Genomic DNA, 17344 nt, shown 5'->3' with positions numbered 1-17344 from the left:
TCAGTGATCTGAATTAAAGCAGTAAGGCTTGAACTGTCGACTCTGGGATATGGATATTTCCCGAAAAGTGTTGTTCACATGTCCTAGTTTTCATTCGTATATTGGTTCATAATGTATATTGCTGACCCCTAAGAATGACGAAGTGCTTTACAATTAAAAAAAAAACCCTATTTGTCAAGAAAGGAACATTTGCACCATATTACAACAGTGAAACAGATACTTCAGAATGTGAGTGGTAGACTAGCAAGACAGATGTGTGTACCTGTGCTATAATCATACAATAAAATAAAGTACACAGACTGTGAAATACATTAGTAGTCAATAGTAATATAAGAATATAAATATAGTGGGGATAACATTGGCGTGAGTTCGAGCCTCTGTGGTGGTAGGGACATAAACATGTAGTGTAAACAAGATGTACACATTTGAATATTTAGCAGGACTGAGATAGTGAAGTAAAGGAACCATCAACAGGTGAGAATTGTCGCCATGTGAGAATGGGGCAAATCAGAGTTACTTTACAAGGTGATATTTTAGTTTTGATTTGAAAAGAGGGAGCAAGTGTTGGGCGCTATGAATTACCCGACACATTGGGTGTTGGTAAGAGTTGCCGTTTTCAAAGTAACTTAATCTTTATTTAAAACACTCTTTTTCTTTGTAACAACAACATTTATCTATATTCTATTAACATTAGACCGGGTGTCATTGTTGAAACTTGTGAACCACATTGAGTTGTGTTAGGTGATCTTGCAGGTCATGACTTTTAAGTTGGAATCAGTTTGTGAAAACTCTGTGTGCACTGGGCCCTTTTCTGTGGAGGGTAACTGCTTCAGGCGCTACAGTTCTGCCTCACCTGGTGCTTCCACGCCACTATAAATTAGGTTTGGGCGTAACTTGGATGATTTGGTGTTGCACAATTATCTAAAATGACAGCAAAATTGCGGAAGATTAACTAAAATTGCTCGAGGAGTGTAACCCAGCATTTAGCACTATTCTCTTAGCGCAAATTAAATGTCACGTCCAGAATGGATTTGAGGATGCATTCTCTGCTAAGTAAATAGTGCTAAATGCAACGGAACGCGAACAGCAACATCCAGCAGCGTCTTGCACTCGCTAAATTCGCTCTTCCTCTGGTTGGCTATTTGTGCCAAATTACTCATAATTACGTGAACGGGCACAATTAATTTCAAAAGAGTAGTGCGAAATGACTTAGGCGTAATTAAAATTTAACCTATGCCTTTTATAAATGCATTGTACTGGCCTCCATTTTGGCAAACTCGTGCATTCTGGGAGCCGCCATTCTGGTTCAGCTTCATTGAACTAATTGGAAGGAAGTGTCAGATTGTAGTTGTGCTCAAAGGAGAAATCTATACTGGAAACAATGTCCCTGGTGATATGGAGTCCTCTGCTAACCCTAAGACAGATGCAGGTTTGAAGCTGTGATGTGTTAATGTTTAATGGTGTGAATTTTCTTCTGGTGATCTCCTTTGACCGAAAGGTGTTATGTTAATGGAATATCACCAAAATGCAATCTTGGTGAAGTCATGCATTGCTGTATCTTCACTTCTGTTCTTTCTGCTGTATTACCTACTTTGCGTTTTGTCTTTGGGACCGGTATTTAATAATTTGTTCTTTTATTAGCCAAAACCTTTTGATTTTGCTAAAATTGTATGTACAATATAAGGACTTTCAGCCAGATGTCTTCATCTCATGGCCTGCTAATCAGTCATTCACATTTTTCTTCCTCCACTACAGCTTGTAAGCACAATGCCGTCTTTGGCTAACTTTGCTTGAGAGTGGCGGCATTCTGCCCTTTCACAAGGAGCACATGTACTCCTAAAGTACTTCCATTAAGTGGCAGGGACTAAAACGGCAATTTGGGATTTTAGCAAAGTTTTTTTGGGGGGGATTTATCAGGGCTCAACACTCGCCCCGGCTATAAAGTTTTGCAAAAAACATGACAACACCAAAAGGCTGATAGCCAACGCACAACGTCATTGCTTTGACAGTGCGTATTTTCTGAATGGACTTGGATTTAGCAGCGTGAACTTCGGGGTCTTTAATAACCTTATTACGTGATTCTATACATCTGTCTTTTGACTAAAGTGAGTTTTGTTTGATTGTGGGGACTGAAAACAGAATCCAGCTGATGTGGCAGGGAGATAATACAGTAAGTTTTCTTACCACATGTCAACATCTTGCCAACACATGCACGCTGCGGCCATACTGTAGCATTCACTGGAGCGCCATGAATTTTTTAGAACGTGTGACAGACATCAGTGTGCCTATTGTTCGTTCAGAATTGCGACTTTTACTCCCAGGCTTGGGATAAAAGTCTAATTTAACCAGGCTGGGGTTACTGGCGCTTTGCTTTCAGGATTTTAAAATTTGTATGTGGCCCATCTCCCGAGATCATCCCAGAAGAAGACTGGCCTCTAGGTATCCTGGGAAGGTCGGATGGGCAGGGGAAGAATCAGTCACATTATCAGTCAGGAGCGACATTTCACTTGCATTGATCCACCTAAGTGCCTTACAGATTTTACTGGTGCCTCAAGCGGCAGCTTGGTCCTGTAATAACCACAGTAAGAAGTGCTGCTTGGGTGTAGGTTTCTGATAAAATAAATTCCTGTTCCAACCTAAACATCCCCATGTTGGCTATAAAAAACTACCTGGTATGTTTTTTTAAAGATCAAAGTCTCTGCGAAGAATGTTTCGCCATGTTTTTCCCAACTTGTCAAAAACTGTTTTTAGGTCTCGCCAAGGCAGCGCGCATGCGCTGCCCTATGGAAAATGACCTCTTGGAATCACTCCAGACTTTTTGCACGCTCGTGCATGTGTTTTTTGTTAAGTCTTTTTGTTATTGGTTTTTGCGTGCGTCTTTCTAGCAAAGACAGCACGCGATTGGGCAAAGGCGGGTGCATGTCCCACCTTTGCCTGGAATTGTAGCCGCACACGGCCTACGGCTTGCGGTTACTCGCAGCCTGCCATCTGTTTTTCTCGTGCCAGCTTGCGGTTATGCGCAGCCTGCCATCTGTTTTTCTCGTGCAGCGGCGGGCACAAGCGCGCACGCAGCACTCCTGGGCTTGTTCTCCAAAGGCGGCCACGCGCCCGCGCTCCATACTTTCCAAAACACACTCCTGAGTTGAGACCACTTGTTTTCTTGTCCAGATGTAGTCCCTGTTACAGAAACTGGAGCTTTTGCATTACCCCCAACTTTTAGCTAGGTTTCAAAACTCCTTTTGTGGACTGCTAGAGTGTCATTGTAACTCACCATCGTTCACACTAACACTCCTCCTTTTAACCCGTTCTGAGAGGCCATTCCTGGCTGCCCGCATCTTGCTCTCATAGTGCGTGAGCTGGAGTAGCGTAGCCGGGCAGCTGTCTGGCAGGCAGGCCTGCTCTTGTTTTGGGAGATTATCCGATCATAACAAAGATTCCTGAAACACTGCAAACCCCTGGGAGCGCGTACACGTGGGTTGCTGATCCGAAAAGGAAGGCCAAGGGTTAACCTGCAACCCCCAGAGCACACACGGATCAAGGCATAGAGCAGCGCGGGGCTTTCTTTGAGAGCGATACATTACAACTGCTTGTACCCCACGCAAGGCATAATATTTGGCAACCAAACAAGGTGGAAGTACCTGAACAGGATCAAAACTTTTCAGGCTCTGAAGAACCAATAACATCCACCCAAAGATTAGGAACACGTTGACAAAACTACAAGCGGTGGTGCGCATGCGTGGGTTCCTGCGAAGCTGCTTCCAGATAACGTCTGGAGACAGTGTTCTGTCTTGGTATTTAAAACTGGGTTAATCAGTAACCTGGCAGCCAGGCTGCTGTGGCCCAGGAGAAGGGGAAGCAGCACGTTGCAGAAATTCCCAGTAACAGCGCAACAATGATTTATGTGGCCTGCCAACAAAACCTGGGGGTTCATAGCGGGCTTCTGGGATGCAGAGAGGACGGCACTATTTATCCACTGCCCCTCCAGCCCAAGGGCTTTTTGCATATAGGCTAAGTTCTACTACGTTCTCATGGTCCCATAATTGTTTTTGTGTGGGATGGGGAGCATGTGGTAATTGTTTGTGATAGGCCCTGGTTGAAAGCAACAGAGAATAGGGCAGTGGCCCTCTGACTTCATTCACTACATTCACCCCACTGTTGGAGAGCCCCCCACCCCACACACACTTTCACGAATCCTTTCAGGGGCAGGGAGCGGGTCCTTTCCAGCACAGGTACACATTGACCCATGCCAGGCCCAAGGGAAACACCGCACAGTGATGTGTTCGGAGGCACACCTGTGACCGTACAACAATCTAAAACGGTACATCTCACTGGAAGGAAACCTTAACTGTGCATAATCCCCCACTGTGAGGCAAATACAGACCTAGAAACAGAAGCTGGCCAACAAAGAGCCGAGCACAAACCAAGATGGAATCTGCCAACCACGAGCCCGGGAGCCTGTCCTCCATACAGTGCCACCCACACAGACCTACACAGGACTCTCTGCAAGCAAGCACATTCTTCACTCGTACAAGTGAAGCAGGGCTTTAAATGGGCCGGTACTGGGAGGGAGGGAGGGTACAGGACCTTCTCAAGAGAGACTTAATATTTTGAATTGGAAAGCACCTGCAATGCTCAGAAACAAGCAGGTACTCTGAGTAAGATACAGAGTGCCTGCACTTCTGTTTATCCATTTCAAAGCAAGACAAACATTGGCATAGCCAATAGGTCTCACTTTTGGGACCTTATAAGTATTTAGTTATGCAGCACAATTTCCTTGGTGCAACAACATCAACTGTTGCATGACTAAACACTTATAAAGTCCCAAAGGCAAGAGCTATTGGCTATGCCAATGCTTGTTTGTATTTGCAAATGGCCTGATTCTGCAAATCGCCCATTTGTCACCTCAAAAAAGGTTGTGTACATATGACCCTAAAATATCTGGTATTTCAAAAAACCACTTCACGACATATTATTAAATATACAAATCCCTAAAGTAGAGATGGCTTGACCATGTCCCCCTATAAGTCGCTCTAGCATTTCCTCTTCCACTGGCAACAGGTTTGTTTGCATTGCCATGGCTGTAAACCAAAGCTTTCCCAATAGTATTATGGGTTGTGGTCACCAGAAATTGTTTTTCTGGGATACTTTGTCTAAGCTTTTTCTTGGTACCATATCGTTCCATTCTTAGGGTCTGCAAAGGTGTTGTCAAAAGATTAAAATCCCACTTAACAAAAATTTCATAAATATACACAGTTTAAATGTTTTGTGATTGGCGGGCTGATGAATGCCCAGATTAAACATTTAGCATATGTTAAATAGATATTCAAGCTTTTGCACACGCTACACAACAGAGAGAAATATTGCAGCTCTTATGAAATGTAGTCATCCCAAAAAGATTGCGGCGCTATGATTGTAAAAATATGAAAAGGCAATGCACGTTATTTCACTAGCATCACGTTTTGTTGTGGCGGTGTGTCATTTATTTTCCACATTTTGCTGGATGTTGGAATGTTTTTGTCTCGTGCCAAGACGTATTCGAAGCTGTTGATCAAGGCTACTCAGGGTGGCGGGTGAGTGAACATGCCATCTGTCTTTATCTGTCTTTACCTTTCATTGTATGACTATTTCCAAATGAATTTACAGAGTTACAAAACAGCATAAGGTAATGAAAAAATAGCAGATACATGTTCATTGAAATGTTTAATATAAAGCTCCATAAACATTGTTTTAATATACGAAATTCCTGCTAAAATAAAAGAGACATATCGGGATTCAAGCAACGTGATTTTTTGATAAACAAGAAAAACTGTAAGTGTGGTATTTATTTGCACACGTCAACAAGAAACGTTTTCTGTGACTTCTTTCTTTAATTAATGTGCATGTTTGTCAGTGGCCGGTGGTGGGCTGCATAATAATGCGTCACACAGATTTTTTTCACAGAAGGTTAGCAGTGTTTTGGGACCTCTTCAAGAAACACACCTCAACTTTCTAAATATGGGGATGCTCAGTAAGTATAAATCTTTGTTGGAATGCTCGGGCAGGACCGGTAACTGCTCTCTAGCCCGCAGGAACGATAAATTATACCACTTAACAATAGATAAACCCGGGGCAGCCTTTCCTGTGATCCAGGCCCATTGTGAGTTCACTTTTAATCTCTATCGCCCCATCTTCTCCTCTGGAGCACCGCAGATCTGTCTTTCTCGTGAAGGCATTAATTTGTTTACTTAACACTTTGCAGGCCCCATACATCATTTCGGAAAACAAAGCCGATTAACAGGGGATCCTTATCAGTTTCCGCTGTGTTCTCTTGTCCACACGTGTACATCCAGGCATTCCAAGGGGCTGCTGTTGAGGCACTGGAAACTAGAAGTACAGTAGGACAGTGCATGAGTGTCCCAAGATGGCGGGCGCACTTCAGACTGCACTCTCTTAAATTCTCAGCAATTTCTGGGCAGAGCTCATTTTCCTTGCTAAAGCTAAACCAGCACAGGGACTGCATTTGTTTAGGCGCCTGAGCCTCTGGGCACACACACTGTGTAGTGTAAATGCATGACCCCTTTCACATTAAGGGTCAGTACTTTAATTAAGACTTTCCCGTGATAGTGATCTAGCTGCCATGCGCCAGGATTCGCCCTTGAGGGGCTGTTGAGGACTTTCCATCTGGGATGCGAGTGTGATGTCACCCTACTAAGAAGGGAGAGCAAACCTGTAGAGAAAAAGGGCGCCTACATTAAGAGGTTGGTAAAAGATAGATGATGGAGAGCATACAGGGCATACATTAATTTCAAATGGATTTATTGGCTTTTAATTCGAAATATTTCTCAGATAGCAGCATCGTTTTCAACATGGTCAACATAACATTTGAATACTAATCAGATGCATACATTGACATTAGTTTTCATCGTTAAAATGTACATTAGTTATAAATCACATGCTTGGCATACCATCAGCAAGCACCTTTATGTCTTCTGTTGATGAATCTCTCTGAATGCATCCTTAAAACAGTGATCTATGTATTATCCTAGTGTATAGATTCTTCGACTTGGAGCATGGGACAAATGTAAGGAAGAAACAAAGAAGGAGGGGTGAACACTAATTAAGATATTGGAACTGTTGTGAACTCCATTGACAGTCAAGTGGCTCTGGGATATAATGGCATGTATAAGCCTTCTGCTCCAACATTCCAATCTTTGTCTTTCTATTTTACCTTTCTAATTTAGAACTTTCTGCCCTCAGTTGGTGGAATGTTCTAATAGCATTATAGCCCTTATGCTTCATGCCGGTTTTTAAAGGCCCTCACTCGCATTATAGGGCCTCGTCTGCATCTTGGGTCTATAACTCATGTTCAGGGCCTTTAATATCCGAAATAGCGCTAAGCAGCGGTCTATAATGCTATCACTTGGTAATTAATTCATATAGGCTACAGGCTATTGGTGTAACATATTTGCTTTTTTCCCTTCATATTCTCTGAGCATAGTGGGGTTTAGGTGATGGCTATGCGGCTGTATATGTCTAGTCTGCTTTCTAGGGCATGTGGCCTCATTGAAGAGGAGTGTTTAAAGCATCTTACTCCATCTAAGGCTATCTCTCTGGGTCATCCTACACATTGTCAGGGATCTCTTCTGTGACAAATGTGAGCACAATTGTATCCCTATGCCGGGCTAGCTTATTGTTTTGTTTGTTTTTACAGATTTTAAGTTCTTCTCTGGGTAGGGTGATTCTTTCCATATCTGCCCATTTTTACTCACCTCCTCCATTGTTGGATGGGGGGGGGGGGCTTAAACGATTTTCACACAATGCCCAGCAGTCTTTTGGCTTGGACTAGAGCCAGGCTTAATAATCTAGTGCTCGGCTTCTATCCTTTCTGGTGGAGAGAGCATCTGATAGCTTCTGCAAATGGATTCATCACAGAGGTGAAAAGCACAGGCAAGAGGTGGCATCCTTGCAATGTGACCCCCTGTACATTTTGTTTTATATAATTTGCCGTGTTTTTGCCCTGTCTGTTAGACTTGTATATAAAAGTCCCCCCAATTTAATCTACTAGTGCTCTATGCCTATTTGCCTTAAGACCATTGTAGGAGAGTAGGATCTGCTTCACATGGGTACCCCCACTTTTTGCTGGTGTTTTACTGTTTTTCGACCTTAGTCTGGCTGTGGCCCTGCTAATCAGGGCCACAGTGTTGGAAAACCACACTCCCACTCTGAAAGGGTGGTGGTGGTCTACCGGACACACTGTGGTAGCTTGGCTCGAGTGGTCAGGAATCAGGCTCCGTGCTAAGCATACAACATACCCAAACAATAACCATGCGTGCATCCGTTCCAAAAACGACTCTACACCGTAAAAATTATGAAAATATCTTTCTTTATCTGCTTTTTCTCTTAGTTGCTGATTGGAGAAAATAAATAACAATCACAATATACAAACGTTTTAGAAAGTGCAGGACAAATAAATACTGGCTTAATGATTCAATAAATAGGGGTGATCATAAATACTGAAGGCATAAATAAAAGTGCAATACAGACAGGCAATTAAATATTCCGAGGCAATAAATACTGTAACCAATAAATATTGTGCATCAATAAATACTGTGGACCAATAAATACAGTGGAACAATAAATAGGTTAAATACAATAAATACAATGCCCCTAATAAATACTTAAAAGCTGACAGTGACGCTCATGGAATCAGATCACTTTTGAATTCCTAAGGGCTGATTTGGCCCAGGCACAGCTTGTGGGGAGGTGGAAGGCTTGAGGGTGTCTACTCCCTGGCTTGGTCAAGGCTGAGGCCTAAACTGAGGTAGATAAAGGGGGGAAATACCAGAGACCTGGCTCTCTCTCTCCACACAACCTCTCTAGATTAGTCCCAGTTCACCCCTGGCACCTTAGAGCAGTCTCTCAGGTCTCCACAGGGCCTTAGGCGCCCTCTACTCCACTTACTGCCCTTTTTCTGATGCTCCGACGCCGCTGGAGTCGTGTCGAGGCCGTGAGGCGGTTCCGGTTCGATGTCGGCGGCCGCGGCACAATGTCAGTTCTTTGACGACGCCGGCAGGCGGCTCCGGTCTCGATGTCGGCGGCCTCGGTTCGATCTCGACCTCCGATTCGATGGCGTCGGGCAGTCTTTACTCGATGTCGACTTCGGGTGGCTCCGGTCCGATGGCGACCTCGGATTCGATGACGTCGGCCGGCCTTGCCTCGATGTCGACTTCCGGCGGCTCCGGAGTGCGATCCTCACTCCCGACCTCCGGTGCTCCTCTCTTTAGGATTCCGGCGACTCCGGAGTGCGACCTCCACTCCCGACCTCCGGCACGATTCTCACGGGTTCCGGCGACTCCGGAGTGCGATCCTCACTCCCGACCTCCGTTACACTTCACCTCGGTCTCCGACGACTCCGGAGGGCGGACTTCACTCCTCCGATGTCGCCGCTCACTCGACCTCGGGTGACTTCCTCCTCGACCTCTGGTATTCCTCACGACCTCAGACGGCGCCCTCTCTCGACCTCTGGCGGCTCCGGGTACGACGTCTGCTTTTCCAGTCAGCGCCGCTTCTCCACCTCGGGCTCCAGGTCTTAGGCTACTCGACGTCGGACTTCAGGGAAACCAGCTTCCAGGTCAGGATCTTGCTGTTCTCTTGTTTCTAAGGCCTGTTCCTGCTGTCCAGGTCCTCAGGATGGTTTTTCTGACTTCTTCCCACACAGGGCTCTAGGCTGGGCTCCGTCAGTAGGGACTAGTATCAAGGGTGGGTTTATGGACCCCACTCCAGGCACAAGTTTCCACCCCTGCTGCTTCACTCCTTCCTCCTTCACGTTTTTTTGCTGCTCACTCCTCACCAGTCAGGTGCCAACTGCCAGCTCCAACTGCCAACTCTCTCTCTTAGCTTCCCAACATTCTAAACCGCCTCCAACTGTCACAGGGTTCTGGAATGTTCTGGAAGGTGCTAGCAGGTTCCAGTGGATGCTGGTGATGTCACAGGTGGCCACCATTTTGTGCTCCAGGCCCTCAGACAGAAGTTTCAGGGGTAGCTAAAATGGCTCCCTGAATCTGCAGCAACACGAAAAAGTCTGGTGGTTCCCAAAAAGGAAAAATTCAAACAGGGTTTGAGGCAAAAGTGGGACAAAATAAATAATGATGAGGAGGGACCACCCAAAGGGCTGACAGGTCTAACACGCGTCCCCCCCAGCTGAAAGTGGGGAGAGCTACCCAACCCCTTGGGAGTTCTCATCACTAAGGCGGAAATACCTTGAGAGACCGTCTGCATTGGCGTGGTCCACTCCAGGCCGATGTTCCACCTGAAAGTCCATTCCCTGTAGGGAAATAGACCACCTCAACAACTTGGGATTCTCCCCCTTCATTTGCATCAGCCAACGAAGGGGTCTGTGGTCGGTCTGAACCAGGAAGTGTGAGCCAAACAGGTATGGCCGCAACTTCTTCAGAGCCCATACCACTGCAAAGGCTTCACGCTCTATTGCACTCCACTTCTGTTCCCTGGGAAGTAGTCTCCGGGATAGGAAGACCACGGGTTGATCCAGACCCTCTTCGTTGAGTTGCGATAACACTGCCCCAATGCCATGTTCTGATGCATCTGTCTGGACAATGAACTCCTTGGAAAAGTCTGGGGCCCTTAAGACCGGGGCCTCGCACATGGCTTTCTTCAATCTCTCAAAGGCTTGCTGACAAGCCTCCGTCCAGACTACCCGTCGAGGTTGTTTCTTGGACGTGAGCTCCGTGAGGGGGGCTACGATGGTACCGTACCCCTTCACGAAGCGGCGGTAATATCCCGTGAGGCCCAAAAATGCTCGGACCTCAGTCTGTGTCTTGGGGGGTTCCCAGGCCATGATGGCCTCGATCTTCGCCTGGAGGGGTTGCACCGCTCCCCTACCCACCAAGTGTCCAAGGTACACTACCGACCCCTGCCCGATCTGGCACTTGCTGGCCTTGATCGTCAATCCAGCTTGTCTCAGGGCCTGGAGAACAGCTTGCAGGTGACGCAAGTGATCCTCCCAGCTGTTACTGAAGACGGCTATGTCATCCAGATAAGCAGCAGAGAAACTCTCCATTCCGGTGAGGATCTGGTTTACCAGGCGCTGAAACGTGGCAGGTGCGTTCTTGAGCCCAAAGGGCATCACACAGAACTGGTAGTGGCCATTGGGCGTGGAGAAGGCTGACCTTTCCCTTGCTCCATCAGTCAAAGAGATCTGCCAGTACCCTGAAGTAAGGTCAAAGGTACTTAGATATTGGGCAGCTTCCAGCCGGTCAATCAATTCATCCGCCCTAGGGATCGGATGAGCATCAGTTTTGGTCACTGAATTCAGTCCCCGATAGTCCACACAGAACCTCAGTTCTGGTTGGGCACCCGGTGGTGCAGCTTTTGGTACTAACACCACCGGACTGGACCAGGGGCTGCTAGAAGGTTCGATCACTCCTAGCTCCAGCATCTTAGTGACTTCACTATGAATGCTGGCCTTCACCTTGTCTGACATCCGGTAGATCTTGGACTTCACAGGTGGGCTGTCTCCTGTGTCCACGTCATGGACGCACAGGTGAGTCCTACCCGGGACAAGGGAGAACAACGAAGAGTACTGCCCCAGGACCTGGCGACAGTCCTCCTGCTGTTCAGGAGTTAGAGATGGGGAGAGAATCACTCCCTCCACCGACCCATCCTTCTCTTGAGACGCAAACAGATCAGGGAGAGGCTCGCTTTCCACGTCCTCTCCTCCGTCAGTCACCATCATCAAGATGACTTCGGGCCTCTCGTGGTGGGGTTTGAGGCGGTTGGCATGCAGCACCCGCAGGGGCTGACGAGGGGTCTTCAGGTCCACCAAGTAGGTAGCCTTACCCTTCTTCTCCAACACCTCAAAGGGTCCTGACCAGCGATCCTGGAGGGCACTAAGCTCTCCCGGTTCGATCACCCACACTTTCTGGCCAGGCTCCAACTCCACCGGGTGAGCATTGTGGTCATACCACGCCTTCATTACTGCTTGACTGGCTTCCAAGTTGTCAGAAGCTTGCTTCCACAACTTAGCCATTTGGCTCCGGAAGGCCAGCATGTAGCTCACCACATCCTGGGGAAGCTTTCTGGGAGTTCTTTCCCATCCGTCTCTCACCAGGTTGAGAGGTCCACGTACAGGGTGCCCATACAGAAGCTCGAAGGGGCTGAAGCCCACTCCCTTCTGTGGCACTTCCCTGTAGGAAAAAAGTAAACAGGGTAGGAGGACGTCCCATTTCCTCCGCAGGCTTTCAGGCAGACTTCTGATCATGCCCTTCAAGGTTTTGTTAAACCTCTCCACCAGACCATTTGTCTGGGGGTGGTAAGGAGTGGTGAACCGGTATGTCACTCCACACTCCTTCCACATGGCCCGCATGTACGCTGACATGAAGTTGGTCCCCCTGTCGGACACAACTTCCTTGGGAAAACCCACTCGGGTAAAGATTCCCATCAGGGCCCTAGCCACAACAGGTGCTGTTATGGTCCTCAGAGGTATTGCCTCTGGGTACCGTGTGGCATGATCCACCAGAACCAGGATAAACCTGTGACCAGCGGTAGTCGGCGGATCTAATGGACCCACAATGTCGATGCCCACCCTTTCAAAGGGGGTGCTAACGACAGGAAGTGGTTCCAGGGGAGCTTTCAGCTTCACCCCTGTTTTCCCACTGGCTTGGCAAGACACACATGTCCGGCAGTAGGTATCGGACGACACTTTCATCTGAGGCCAATAAAAGTGTGGGACAAGACGGGCGAAGGTCTTGTCTTGCCCCAGGTGTCCTGCCAATGGTATCTCGTGAGCCAACTCCAGAAGGAAGGCTCGATAACGTTGAGGAACTACCAAGGCTCGTGACGATCCATGTAGGGGTGCCTTGGGTTCACTGTAGAGGAGGCCATCCTCCCAGTAAACACTGTAGTTCCCTTCAACGTTCCCTGCTGCCTGGGCTTCGGCCTGACGCCTTAGCCCCTCAAGGGTAGGGCACTCCCTCTGGCCCTGGCAGAATTCCTCCCTGGACGGGCCTCCCTCCACGTGCCACTCGGCCGGGATGGGTAGGTCCTCCAGTTCGGTGACATCCCCCACCGCAGACTCCTGGTCCACCACCTCCGGTGGCCTATCCGTCCTACGGGGTGTGGACGCCGAGGCAGGCTCCTCCTGTCCTCGGTTCTTCCCTTGACTGGCAGCTGGCTGGGCCTTTGTTCCAGGCTCCAGCCGAAATGAACTCCCTCTTCGGGTAGTCGCGGACCTTGTGCTAACACAGGCCCAATCAGGTGTGCCCAGCATCTCGGTGTGAGTCCGGTATTCCACCTCCTTCCAAGCGTTGTGCTCCATGTCATTCCCCAGCAGACAATCGACTGGCACGGCAGGGCTTACGGCAACTCGAAGTGAACCTGCAACCGCCCCCCATTCAAAGGGAACCTCGGCCACGGGATAGTGGCCTGTTCTGCCGTCAGCCATCGCGGCTGGGTGGAGTACATCGGGAATTACCTGCTCTGGAGACACCAGTTGGCTACGCACCATAGTCATACTGGCTCCTGTGTCTCTCAGAGCCTCCCCTCTTTGGCCGTTGATGGTGACCCACTGCCCATACTTTGCGGTATTTGCGGGCACCTGGATCTTAGGAACCATCTCCCGTTCTCCCAGGGACACTAAAGTGACACCCGCCCACTCCCTTCCCTTAGTTAAGGGCATCTCCTCCCCGAGCACTACACTAGCTACTCCGGGGGTCTTTCCTCCAGTGGGAGGGGGTGGTCGTTTCAAGCACTTCGGATCTCCTTTATAGTGTCCAACGCCACCGCACTCATAGCAATGGACAACCCTTGGCTGCTGACTCTGGCCAGGATTAGGGTTTCTGGGTGGGTTAGCCCTAGGGGTGAATCCTGTTCCCTTCCCTTGGAAGTTATTTTGGGGGCCTTTGGAGAACTCCTTTTTCTTTTCCCCTCCCTCTTTCTTCTGGGGGGCGCCCTGTCCGGCCTTTTGAGTATCCCCTCCAGTCCCCCTTGTGGACACCCGGGTACTAGCCCAAATGTCCGCCTCCTCAGCAAGCTTCCGGGGACTGGTCAGCTTGCTATCCACCAGGTGTTGCCGCAGTTCAGGGAAACATTTCTCGAGCAGGTGTTCCTTCAGTACTAGGTCAAACAACCCCTCGTAGTTCCTCACTTCACTGCCCTGAATCCAACCTTCCAGTGCCTTCTTTGCATAGTCCAGGAAGTCCACCCAATTCTGTGTGCCCAGTTTGTGACTACCCCTGAACTTCTGTCTGTACTTTTCAGGTGTTAGTCCAAACTTTCTGATGAGCGCCAGTTTCATGGTGGGGTAGTGGGTCTGCTCGTCCTCCTCGAGGGCCAATAAAGCATCCCTACCAGCTGGAGGCATGTACTTGTACAATCCCCCTCCCCAGTACTTCTCTGGAACCCCATGGGCCCTCAACGAGACCTCATAGGCCGCTAGCCACTTGGCGATATCGTCGCCCACTCCATAGCTAGCTACTATGTCCTTTGGCAGGTATGGTTTAGGTTCCCTGGTGATCTCTTGGGTTTGGCTGCCACCATTAGGAACAGGTTGTGCCCCGATTCTCAGGATCTGAAGATCTATTTCTTTCAGTCGTAATTCATGGGCCATCCTCTGCTCCTCCTTCTCCTTCTCCAGCCTTGCTAAGTCCCATGTGAGCTGTCTTTTCTCCCTCCGGTCTGTTAACTCCACTTCAGACAAGCCACCGCTAGAGGCACTGCTGCCCTTCCTAGAAATGGTTCTGGGCCCCGCTGACAGGTTCCCCACCTCAGGTTGGTACATCTCAGCCCCCTCGGTGTCAGGCTCTCTCTCCCTGTCCTCCTCCTCAGCCTTGCTTTCTCGGCGTGCCTCCCCCCAAGCCCTTAAGCTGGTTTGGAGTGCACCCTTCTTTGCTCCTGGGGGACAGTACACCCCCTCCCGCTGGCAAAACTCCCTGAGTTGGGCCACAGTGTACGTTTCTAGATTTTCTAGTACAAACTCCATCTCGCCCACTCAGGTTAGAGGACAGGTTTTGTGCAGTAACTATGCAGGGGGGTACCTTTAATAATACCTCCTCCCACCACCAGAGTAAATTTGGAAAAAACAAAAACCCACAATTAGGAAGGCCGCTTTGAGAAAACTCCCGGTGTAGGCCTATGGACTACCCACAGTTATTGTTGAGTATACGTAGGCACAGCTCTATCCCACCACTGAACACCAATTATGTTGGAAAACCACACTCCCACTCTGAAAGGGTGGTGGTGGTCTACCGGACACACTGTGGTAGCTTGGCTCGAGTGGTCAGGAATCAGGCTCCGTGCTAAGCATACAACATACCCAAACAATAACCATGCGTGCATCCGTTCCAAAAACGACTCTACACCGTAAAAATTATGAAAATATCTTTCTTTATCTGCTTTTTCTCTTAGTTGCTGATTGGAGAAAATAAATAACAATCACAATATACAAACGTTTTAGAAAGTGCAGGACAAATAAATACTGGCTTAATGATTCAATAAATAGGGGTGATCATAAATACTGAAGGCATAAATAAAAGTGCAATACAGACAGGCAATTAAATATTCCGAGGCAATAAATACTGTAACCAATAAATATTGTGCATCAATAAATACTGTGGACCAATAAATACAGTGGAACAATAAATAGGTTAAATACAATAAATACAATGCCCCTAATAAATACTTAAAAGCTGACAGTGACGCTCATGGAATCAGATCACTTTTGAATTCCTAAGGGCTGATTTGGCCCAGGCACAGCTTGTGGGGAGGTGGAAGGCTTGAGGGTGTCTACTCCCTGGCTTGGTCAAGGCTGAGGCCTAAACTGAGGTAGATAAAGGGGGGAAATACCAGAGACCTGGCTCTCTCTCTCCACACAACCTCTCTAGATTAGTCCCAGTTCACCCCTGGCACCTTAGAGCAGTCTCTCAGGTCTCCACAGGGCCTTAGGCGCCCTCTACTCCACTTACTGCCCTTTTTCTGATGCTCCGACGCCGCTGGAGTCGTGTCGAGGCCGTGAGGCGGTTCCGGTTCGATGTCGGCGGCCGCGGCACAATGTCAGTTCTTTGACGACGCCGGCAGGCGGCTCCGGTCTCGATGTCGGCGGCCTCGGTTCGATCTCGACCTCCGATTCGATGGCGTCGGGCAGTCTTTACTCGATGTCGACTTCGGGCGGCTCCGGTCCGATGGCGACCTCGGATTCGATGACGTCGGCCGGCCTTGCCTCGATGTCGACTTCCGGCGGCTCCGGAGTGCGATCCTCACTCCCGACCTCCGGTGCTCCTCTCTTTAGGTTTCCGGCGACTCCGGAGTGCGACCTCCACTCCCGACCTCCGGCACGATTCTCACGGGTTCCGGCGACTCCGGAGTGCGATCCTCACTCCCGACCTCCGTTACACTTCACCTCGGTCTCCGACGACTCCGGAGGGCGGACTTCACTCCTCCGATGTCGCCGCTCACTCGACCTCGGGTGACTTCCTCCTCGACCTCTGGTATTCCTCACGACCTCAGACGGCGCCCTCTCTCGACCTCTGGCGGCTCCGGGTACGACGTCTGCTTTTCCAGTCAGCGCCGCTTCTCCACCTCGGGCTCCAGGTCTTAGGCTACTCGACGTCGGACTTCAGGGAAACCAGCTTCCAGGTCAGGATCTTGCTGTTCTCTTGTTTCTAAGGCCTGTTCCTGCTGTCCAGGTCCTCAGGATGGTTTTTCTGACTTCTTCCCACACAGGGCTCTAGGCTGGGCTCCGTCAGTAGGGACTAGTATCAAGGGTGGGTTTATGGACCCCACTCCAGGCACAAGTTTCCACCCCTGCTGCTTCACTCCTTCCTCCTTCACGTTTTTTTGCTGCTCACTCCTCACCAGTCAGGTGCCAACTGCCAGCTCCAACTGCCAACTCTCTCTCTTAGCTTCCCAACATTCTAAACCGCCTCCAACTGTCACAGGGTTCTGGAATGTTCTGGAAGGTGCTAGCAGGTTCCAGTGGATGCTGGTGATGTCACAGGTGGCCACCATTTTGTGCTCCAGGCCCTCAGACAGAAGTTTCAGGGGTAGCTAAAATGGCTCCCTGAATCTGCAGCAACACGAAAAAGTCTGGTGGTTCCCAAAAAGGAAAAATTCAAACAGGGTTTGAGGCAAAAGTGGGACAAAATAAATAATGATGAGGAGGGACCACCCAAAGGGCTGACAGGTCTAACACACAGCCTAGCTGTTTCCTCTCTAAAATGGTTTCCATGTACATTAGGTACATATCTAATTGGATTCTGGAGTGCCTTATAAGCCCCTAGTATATGGTATACTATGTACCTAGGGCATAGGTACCTCAGAGGCCTACCAGGGGCTGCAGCATATATTATGCCAC

The sequence above is a fragment of the Triturus cristatus genome, chromosome 12 (assembly GCF_964204655.1).
Source record: "Triturus cristatus chromosome 12, aTriCri1.1, whole genome shotgun sequence".
Lineage (NCBI taxonomy): Eukaryota > Metazoa > Chordata > Amphibia > Caudata > Salamandridae > Triturus > Triturus cristatus.
Note: the sequence above shows the minus strand (reverse complement) of the source record.